The sequence below is a fragment of the Solanum dulcamara genome, chromosome 1 (genome assembly GCF_947179165.1).
Source record: "Solanum dulcamara chromosome 1, daSolDulc1.2, whole genome shotgun sequence".
Lineage (NCBI taxonomy): Eukaryota > Viridiplantae > Streptophyta > Magnoliopsida > Solanales > Solanaceae > Solanum > Solanum dulcamara.
In genome coordinates, this window is record NC_077237.1 from 17457897 (window position 1) to 17468022 (window position 10126).

Below are 10126 nucleotides of genomic sequence, written 5' to 3' on the forward strand. Positions count from 1 at the left end.
TACACTTCAAGAACTAAATAATCAGTCATAACAATTACATTACAATTAGAATTATTGGATTCGGGCCGATACGCCTATAAAAAATAGTTCGGGTCTTAGCATAAAACTTTTTGGGGTGTTACACTTTTTTGTTGAATATCTTAGTACTCTTATTGATATGGACGATTGGGATAAGTAGTGGTTGAGTGATAGGTATACTTGTCAGTACTGGGGATGACCTCACTTAGATGTTCATTGTCATACTATTCAAAAAAGCGGATTGTATGCACCTAACAAATCTTTTGAATGGAATATATGTCATATATGTGGTGGTAAGGATGGTCATTGGAGTGGTTTTCCTAACTCTTACCCTCCTCCCCTAAGCGCCTATTATGATTCTTCTATTATTTTTGACATTGGCAGGAGTAATGAAATGGAGGATGCGGAACAAGAGGCTTGCACTATTGAGTTATTCAAGAAAATAATGGAGAAACAAAAAAAATGAGGGAAGCCATGGAAATAACTCGATCCAGTTTGATATGCCTAACTACCCAACTGACAGAAAGAAGATTGAGCTCGGATAAGATATAGATCAATTTGGCTCAGAAATTCATAACTTAGAGGTTCACTTGAATGAAAAGGTTAAGGTGTCTGATGCCCAATCACTAATTGTTGTGGATGATGACCAACAAGTTGAGCAAGAAGAGAAATTCCACCCATTCAACTACACTTTGTCCGTTGATGTTAATGTGGAGAAGGAGTACAAAACTGAGAATGTTGTCAATAATGTTGCTTTGGAGTTGAGGCATCGTGGACCTCATTCGAAGTAATTTTCTACATAATGTTTGGATGAAGACATGAAATTTGAGTTATCTGAACTAGTGGAGGAGTATCTCGATGAGGAACAAGGACCCTACATCCTAAATTATTCTAGCTCACAAAGATAAAATGATATTCCTCACATAAGGGCCACGAAGTGAAAGTTGCAAAATATAGTGTTTGGTTCCTTTATCTTCATACCACCACCCCTAGAGCGAAAAAGAAAAATGGATGCAAACTTAGGGGTGCGATTCATATCCTCAAAGTGGAGAGACAAGTAGGTGGCGACTTGAGTCATGCCGAGACGTTAAATAAGGCGTTTATTGGGAGGCAACCCAATTAGTAGTGTAGATTTGTTTTTGTATTTTTAGTGACATATGTTTTTGTTGTTTTGGTGTTTGTAGATTTGGAGAAGTTTGAGTACCCAAAATTTGACGCAAAGAAGCCTGTTTGAGCTTAAGTGTTGGATGCGTACGACTCTTGCTGAACATTGAGAGAACGTGCTACTAACTAGGCCTAGAGGCCTCAGGAAGTTTTTCCTAACCCTTTTTTAAATTTTATTTAATGCTTTGGGGACATAACATATTTTCAAGTGCGGGGTGGGAATTCTTCCAATATATTGTTTTGGGTGGAGTGTGCTTTAGGATTATTTAATAAATTTTAATTTTGTTTTCAAAAAAAAAAACAGTAAAGTTCGTGACTAGTACGTGTCGCGGACCTAGAACAAAATCTTTTTCGTAAAAATTAAAAATTAAAAATACTGAACAATGAAGTCCGCAACTAGGCCGCGTCACAAACCTATCACTCACCTGGAAAAAATATTTTCTTTTTTCTCGTAAAAACATAAAAATAAAAATAAAAATATTTTAGTTCTTTTTTATTTTTAACTTTTTATCTTTAGTAGAAGAACACTTAGCCCACCCCATTGGTTTTTCTTTTCGGTTCTTTTTCGAGGGGGTCCCTTTGAACCGATTATCTTTTATTTTTGTAGGAGTATAATGTTTTTTTCTTTTTATTTTTTTTTCTTTTTTTTGTGGAGAAAAAAGAGAGAAGACCTTTGACTTGTTTGATACTTGCTACTTAGACCTAATTTTGATTAGTACTTTCTTGGGAATACTTGAGTTTTCATTTAATTGCAGACTATTTGACACCTAGGCTCATTGTTGTGACTCTGTATATAACTTATTTTATTTTATAGTTTGTTATCACCCTGTGTATCTTAGAAGCAGAATTGATCCATCTTGATTGAAACTTGTGCCATGTATGGTAAAAATTTGTTTATTCCATATTTTGCATCTTTGTCTAGAACTTGCACTGCATGTTATTGAAATAAAATAAAGTATTGCTCTATTTAGAGGATGATAATAGTTTTTCTTTGATTTTTTTTGTAAAATTTTAGCTTTTTCAGATATTATATCATCAGTTAGCCCTTTTGAACCTGTAGCCTTTTGTTGGTAGCAATATTTTTGGCTTGACTCTTTCATTGAATCCCTATTTTTGAACCTTCTTCCTTGAGAATTGTAGCATAGACTTATTATAATTGTTAAATCTGAAGAAAATGGATGATTAAGTGTAAAAGGTAATCAATGATAGCTAGAAAGTGAAGAAAAAACCCTCTTTGAAAGAACGTGACATGGGGAAAAAAGAGAAAAAATAATTTCTTGAAAAATATATGATTGAAGCGTTCTTGATGAGATGAAATTACTAGTGAAATAATTATTGAAAAGAGAGTTGAAAATAAAGAGAAGAAAGTAATAGGTGATGAAGTCTTAAAGTGCAAAGTGCTGAAAGAAGTGTAAGTCATTATTATATAGTTTGTCTACCCGTCCCCTATCCTACATTACAACCTGTTCAAGTCCTATTAGATTTTATTTAGCATGCTTAATTAGTGGAGATGTATATAATGGAAAAACCTATGGTTCTTTAATAATACATGTGAATTCTTTTGTGAATGCGAGAGTTGTTCTTTGATGCTAAATCCTTAAATTATATTCAATTATTCAAATTGAGTGTCTGGACTATTTTTTTCTTCTGAGGGCACTTGTTTCATGATAGATAGGTGATTTTATTAGCTTTATTTGATGGAGTAGGTGAATAAGTTTAAATTTGATGAGTTAGAGTCCTTCATTGAGGCTAGGAGGTTAGAAGTTTGTTGTTTTATTGTATATCTTGCATGATGATCGAGAAGTGTACTTGATGTTTTAAAATTTGTGCATGGCCTAATTGTTTGTATCAACCAAAGTGGTGGTGTTCCTAGTTTGATTTTTTGATGAGTTTTAATGTTTGCTCGAGGACGAGCTTAAGTGTGGGGTAGTGATGTGAGGCCAAAAATACATATTTTTAGTCACTATTTACTTCATATTTAGAATTTTTATTTGTCCTTTTTGAGTATATATTTTATGGATTGTTCTAAATTATATATTTTATTTGTAGGACTACTCTGACGCGAAAATGAAGAAATTTGAAGCCAAAATAAATTAAATATGAAAGATTGAAGAAGGAAATCAAGCAGTTAGCTTAATGAATTTAATTGAATATAATAATATATATTGTTATATATGTATGCGGCGGAGTATAGCAATTGATAATTGCTAAGTCAATCTGCAACGTGACAGTTTGTCATCGGCAACTGAAGGTTGAACAGTTCACTCGCGCAGTAACCCGTTCTTTTGAGTTTTGATTTACCAATTAGTTTTGGATTCAATTATTTTATCTGGTTTTTTTTTTCTACACCTACAAATATTTCATAAAATTAATTTTGAGGAGAATTAAATTTTGACCTAGGGTTCTTTTCTTCTTCTTCTTCTTTTCTTAAGACATTAGTAGCTATTTTTTCCTATTCTAGGGCTATAGCTACAAGTTATGGTATAATATTATTTTGCTTTGGTTGGAATGGATTCTTGTATATGATTAATCCTATATTCTTGCTTTTACTATTTTAATGTTTGATCACCATTAGAATATATTTGTTGTCTACCTGGAACTCGAAAGGTGGATAGGTGATAGAACAATAAAATATAGGGAACATTTTCGTTCTAGAATTGCCTAGGATAATTCGTGTATAGAATGCCCGTGACACATAACTATACACCATGGTTAGTTACTAGAAAAGATGATAGGATTAATGCATCTTTGTTTGTTCATGCTTATTCCCGCTCAATGATGTAGTTAGGCTGTCAACAAAGATAGGCAATTAGAGGTCGGAAGACCATGATTGTAATATCAACCCTGTAAATTAGTAATTTAATAACCTATTGAATACCAAAGTAAGGAATATTATGCCTAAACTTACGTTACGCTGCATCCCTAGAATTTTTCTCAATCTTTGTAAGTACATTTCATTATTTACTTCTTGCATTTGTTAGCTTATAATTATTAGTCGCACTCTTTTAGCTTGCTTAAATAAATAATTAGAATTAATATAATTTAGTAGAATAGTTAATCGATAAGTCTTTGTGGGTTCGACATCCTGCACGAAAGAGCCACTTTATTACTTGCACGACTGCTTACACTCGCGTGTATGTTTGGATGCAACAATCCACAAGAGTTCATAGAGGGTATTCACAAAATCATTGACATCATAGAAGTTAACCCGATTGAGAAGGCGAACCTAGCCGCTTACCAATTGAAAGATGTGGCCCAAATATGGTTTGACCAATGGAAGGGAGTGAGGGCTAGGGAGGCGGGTCCTTTAGATTGGGAAGAATTCAAGGGTGCTTTTCTAGATAGGTTCTTTCCCATTGAGATGAGGGAGGCTAAGTTTCAAGAGTTTATAAAGTTGAAGCAAGGAAGTATGAGTGTGAGGGAGTATACTTTAAAGTTCATCCAATTGTCTAAGTATCATCCGTTCATGGTTGCCGACTCTAGCACATGAGCAAGTTTGTTTTGGGTGTTTTGAACTTGGTAGTCAAAGAGTATAAAGCCTCCATGTAAATCAAGGAGATGGATATGAGACATGCCGAAAAAATTGAGGAAGAAAAGGTTAAGGAGAGTGCTTGGGAGACTAAGATTTCCCGGACCGATAGTGGTCCATCTTTTTCTAGTGCTCAGGTGCCTAAGTTCAACAAGGATAGATGTCCATTCCCCCACTTTTCAAAAATATGGTAAGAATCACATAAGGGAGTGCATGGCCGACAAAGATGATTGTTGTGGGTATGGTAAGATTGGACATAAAATAAGGGATTGTCCCCGCAACTTCTAAGAGAGGTAGGGAGATGGTTAGTTCTACTTCTTCAGGTTGCCCAACTCAGCAAGGTACTTCGTTTGATCCTAGTGGTGGTCAGTGCCAGAACAAGTTATATGTCCTTCCGACTCGACATGATAGGGAGGGTTCCCCTGATATAAGCACTGGTATGTTATGGATCTTCAGTTTCGATGATATTCGCAGTATTATTAAGTTTTTGTCTTACGTGAAGTATTAACTTCTCATGCTTATTTCTCGAATTCATGTGTTTCAGTTATTCTAATATTTCCATATGCATGCATGTTCATAAAATGAGTTTTAAAAAAGTTATGTTTTAGCTTGGAGTTGATTTTTCCTTAGTTTTATGCATTTTAATATGTGTTGCATTCATGTTGGGTTATTAGATATCCTTCCCTACCCTATCCATGCTAATTTAAGTCTCATTCAAGGATGAATGTTCCTGGGGGAGGGGGGAGGATATTGTAACACCCTGAAAGTTGGAAAGTCAAAATAAAACAAAATTAAGAATAGTTCATACGGTACAAGTTTACAAGCATCTTGGTTGAGTTGAAGAAACTCTTTGCCAAAAAATCCATTAAGGCTTTCTCCCAAGGGGGAGATGGTGTGCTTAGATATCAAGGTCACTTATGTTCTCCTAATATTGATGGCTTGAGGAAAATGATATTGTCCGAATCTCATAGTTCCAGATAATCTATTCACCCAGGATCCACTAAGATGTATTGTAATTTGAGGGAAGTGCATTGGTTTAATGACATGAAGAGAGACATTGCAGAATTTGTAACTAAGTGTCCTAATGGTTAACAAGTGAAGGTTGGGCATCAAAAATAAGGATGCTTATCTCAAGATATTGAGATTCCTACTTGGAAATTGGAGGACTTGAACTTGGACTTCATTACGGGTTTGCCTTATACTTGTAGGCAACATGATTTTATTTGGGTTGTTGTGGGTTGAATGGCTAAGTCGGCACATTTTTTTCCCGGTAAGACTTCTTAATCAGCCAAGGATTATGCTAGACTTTACATTCATGAGTTGGTTAAGCTTACTACAACTTTTCACCCTCAGATCGATGGTCAAGTTAAATGGACTATTTAAGATTTGGAGGATAGTTTAGGGCTTGTGTAATTGACTTCGAGGGAAATTAGGATGACTATTTTCCATTGATTGAGTTCGCTTACAACAGTTATCATTCAAGTATCCAAATGGCTCTATTTGAGACAATATATGGTAGGAGGTGTAGATCTATGATTGGATGGTTCGAGGTTGGTGAGGTCGCTTTGATAGGGGATGAGGGTTTGTGAAGCTATGGATAAGGTTTGGCTCATTAGGGTGAGGTTGAAGACTGCCCAAAGCCGACAAAATTATTATTCTGATGTAAGGAGAAAAGAGCTTGAATTTGAGGTTGATGATTGAATTTACTTGAATATCTCACCTATGAAGGGTGTGATGTGTTTTGGAAAGAAATGGAAGCTTAGTCCTTGTTCTCATATCAGCTTTTGAGGTACTTTAGCAAAGTATCTTATGAGTTGGATTTGCCTTCAAAATTGACAACGGTGTATCTGGTGTTTCATGTCTCTTTGTTGAAAAAGTGTTTTGGTGATCCTACTTCTATTGTTCCATTGAACAATATAGGTGTGAAAAAAGATTTTATCTTATGAAGAAGTTCTAGTTGAGATTTTATATTATCAAGTATAGAAGTTGAGAAATAAGAAAGTTACATCTGTTAAGGTTATTTGGAGGAACCAACTAGTTGAGGGTGCTACATGGGAGGTCGAAGCTGATATAGTATCTCATTATCCTCATTGCTTTCCTTCCATTCCAGGTTAAGGTATCTATTTTCCTCATGTTCACTCCTTTGAATTCATATGTTTAAGTCATTCTCATGTTTTCGTATGCATGCATGTTCATGAAATGAGTTTTAAAGTAGTGTTTTAGCTTAGGGTTGATTACTTCTTGGATTGTGCACTTTTAGGTATTGTTGCATCCATGTTGGGTTGTTAGATCTCTTTCCCTACTGAATTCATGCTATCTTGAGTCACATTCGAGGATGAATTCCCCCAAGGTGGAGATATTGTAACACCTCAGAAGTTGGAAAGTCGAAAAACGAAAGGAGAAGTCATAAAAATTATTGGTGTAGGAGTTGTACGGGCCTATGTATAGATCGTATAAAGTTCATTGTCCATAGATACCGTAGATAGTCCTAGGAAAAAAGAAAAAGCTTTTAGTCAAAGATTCACGGACGATTGTACGGACGTAAAAGGTACTACGGACCATAGACCGGCTCGTAGAAGGGTTTTTGAGAGTTTTGAAGGGAACTGACTCGATGGATAAATTCTATGGACCGTGATGGGTTCTATGGACCATATAAGGGTACGTAGACCACACCACCAGACTTGTGAATTTCTGCGAACCGTTGACCCTATCGTAGAAGGAGAGCATCAAGAATCCTATATAGTCCGTATAGTATTCCATGGATCATAGAAATTGTGTGAACTATGAGAATGAATGTATATGCATAATCATAGTAATAAGAGAAAATTCATAAATCCTCCCTAAACTTAGATTTTTTTTGAAGTAGACACCTAAAATTGCGGGGGTTCTATTACCCCATGAAATTATTTAAATCCACCATAAATACACCCTTTTGACCCATTATCACAGCAATCATGTTGTCACAAAACATGGACGCATAAAGGAATATTTATACAGCCCCAATCCAATGTAGAGATGCCATGTGGCACTCTCAATTTGAATTATATGTTCTTGAACTTTATATTTTTGTCTTTTTATTTATCAATTTTCTTTCTCTGTATCCTCTTTTATTCCTTTTCCACAATTTCATCCCCTTAATTTGCTCCCTATCGGAGACTTGTCCTTGCCGCTAATCAAACTTCGCTGAAGCCATCACTATTTTATTTTATTTTATCTTTTCACAAACTCAAACTCTCACCATACACAAAATTAAATTATCATATGATTCTAAAAATCAAAATCATTATACTAATGATGAGATTAAATCTCCATTAAAATGAAGCTTTATAATTCATCGTAACCAAAAAGAATAGATAATAAATTCAAGAAAAAAAATAATCACCTATAGAGGAGAAAGTAGATAAGAAGAAAAAGGAAATAACAAAGTGTAACACCACATACTATTATAACTTAGATTATTTCGAGAGCCAAGAGAATACTTGCAAAAAATGAAAGTAGGGACCAGGTCTGTGTCATGGATTTGGTCTGTTATTTTTGCTTCGGGTGAGATTTTGAAATAGTGAAGTGCGTGGTGTGTCCGTGTTGCAGAGAAAAGAAAATTGTTGAAACTGAAAATAGAGGCTAGGTCCGCGTTGGAAGTTAGAAATTGCTCGTTGCCAGTTTTAATGAGGGACATCCTTGTCTTTTCCCCACCTTTTCCAAACTTAACCCAATATATTTTTGGACTAAAATCCATCCATTATCAGTACCCAATGGGGTTTTTCTCTTACTTATACCTAAAACCTTTTGGGAACAAGAATTAAGAGAATAGTAGGCTAGGGTTCAAGAATTTCAAGCTTAATCTTTACCTTTCGCTTAAAAAATAATCATTCCAGGTATGCAAGACTAATGTTGGATTGAGTTCATCCTCATTCCCTACATCTATCTAAATTCATTACAAGAGTAATCTAGGTTTTTGCCCTTAGTTTTGAGTATTTTTGGGATGAGTGGTATCATTGAGTTCTGAATTTTTATCCTTAATTATTGAGTTGCTACATACTGTGCAATTGAGATTCTTGAGTTGATTGTTCATGTCAATTTTTCAGCATGAATCCTATTATATGAGATTTCATTGAGTTATTATTGAGAAGTTTTGTTAAAAGCAAATATTGTCTTTGAATTGATTTACGAGGAGAGAAAGATACGATTTCTGAGAAATAGTTTTTTTAATATGAATTGAGCAAGAGTATAAGGGAAATACGTATTCCCAGATGTATCACTTTTTACATTGAGAAAAGACAAACTTTGAATTCTAAATAAGTTTATTTGAGTACTGAGATACTTCAAAAGTAGTTTCCTCTTTTAAGAGAATAGTTTGAGTAATTACCTCAAACCCAAGAAATATAGCATTTTTAAACATTGAGTTGAGTGTGAGTATATAAATATTGGGAGTAGTATTGAGCACCGATATGGGGCGAGTTCAGACAACTCATATTTCTCATAAATCATGTAGCCAACATGGGTAAATGATTCATACTTTTTAGATGATTTCCTTATAGTACTTAGAGGAACTTAGTTGAGAAGTCTTATATACCAACAAGGTATAGGACGGTTCTGGCAGCGTATGATAATACAACTACCATATTACTTTATATTATTGAATTCAGAGATGAGTAAGCATTTTGTAAAGATAAATGATTTTTATTTCGTTATTTCTTTACATCTAGTTGAGTATATTTTGTCTGTTGCATCCTTTCCTTTCAGTCATTACGCTTTGGCTATATTACATACTCTTACATTCAAAAATAATGTTATTCGACCTGCATCATTTTATTATGAAGACACAGGTGTTAGAAATAACAGGTGTACTATTGAGATCATTCCCTGTTGAGCTTGTGGTGAGACCTCTTTGATTCAGAGGTGCTTTAGAGTCTTTATTTTTGTCTTCTATTTCAGTTTTAGCATTATATTTTGAGGTAGTCGAGGGCCTGTCCCGATACCTATTTCAGAGTCAGAGTTAGAGACTTCGTAGACTAGTTACACAAACTTTGAATTATTCAATTTAGTTCATTGAGTTATGATTAGACTTTGAATTATATTTCATTATCTATATGATTAAAGTACTGAGACACTATTTTGAGAATTCGAGTTTATTTATACTTGTTGTGCCTATCTTAGTTGTACTATTTTGTGTAAGTCTTCTTCTTAGTGAGTTAACCAGGCCAAGGGTTCGCTAAGAAAGCAGAAATAATTTCTAAGTGTCGGCCATGCCTAAGGTGTAGACTCGAGACATGAAAAACTTGATATCATACCACAGAGTTCAAGAGTCCTTGGGTGTTTATTAAGCAAAGTCTAGTAGAGTCCTTCTAATCGGTGTGAAGCACACCACATCTTTAACAGGGAGGCTATAGGGCTTTAGGAATTATTTCACTTATT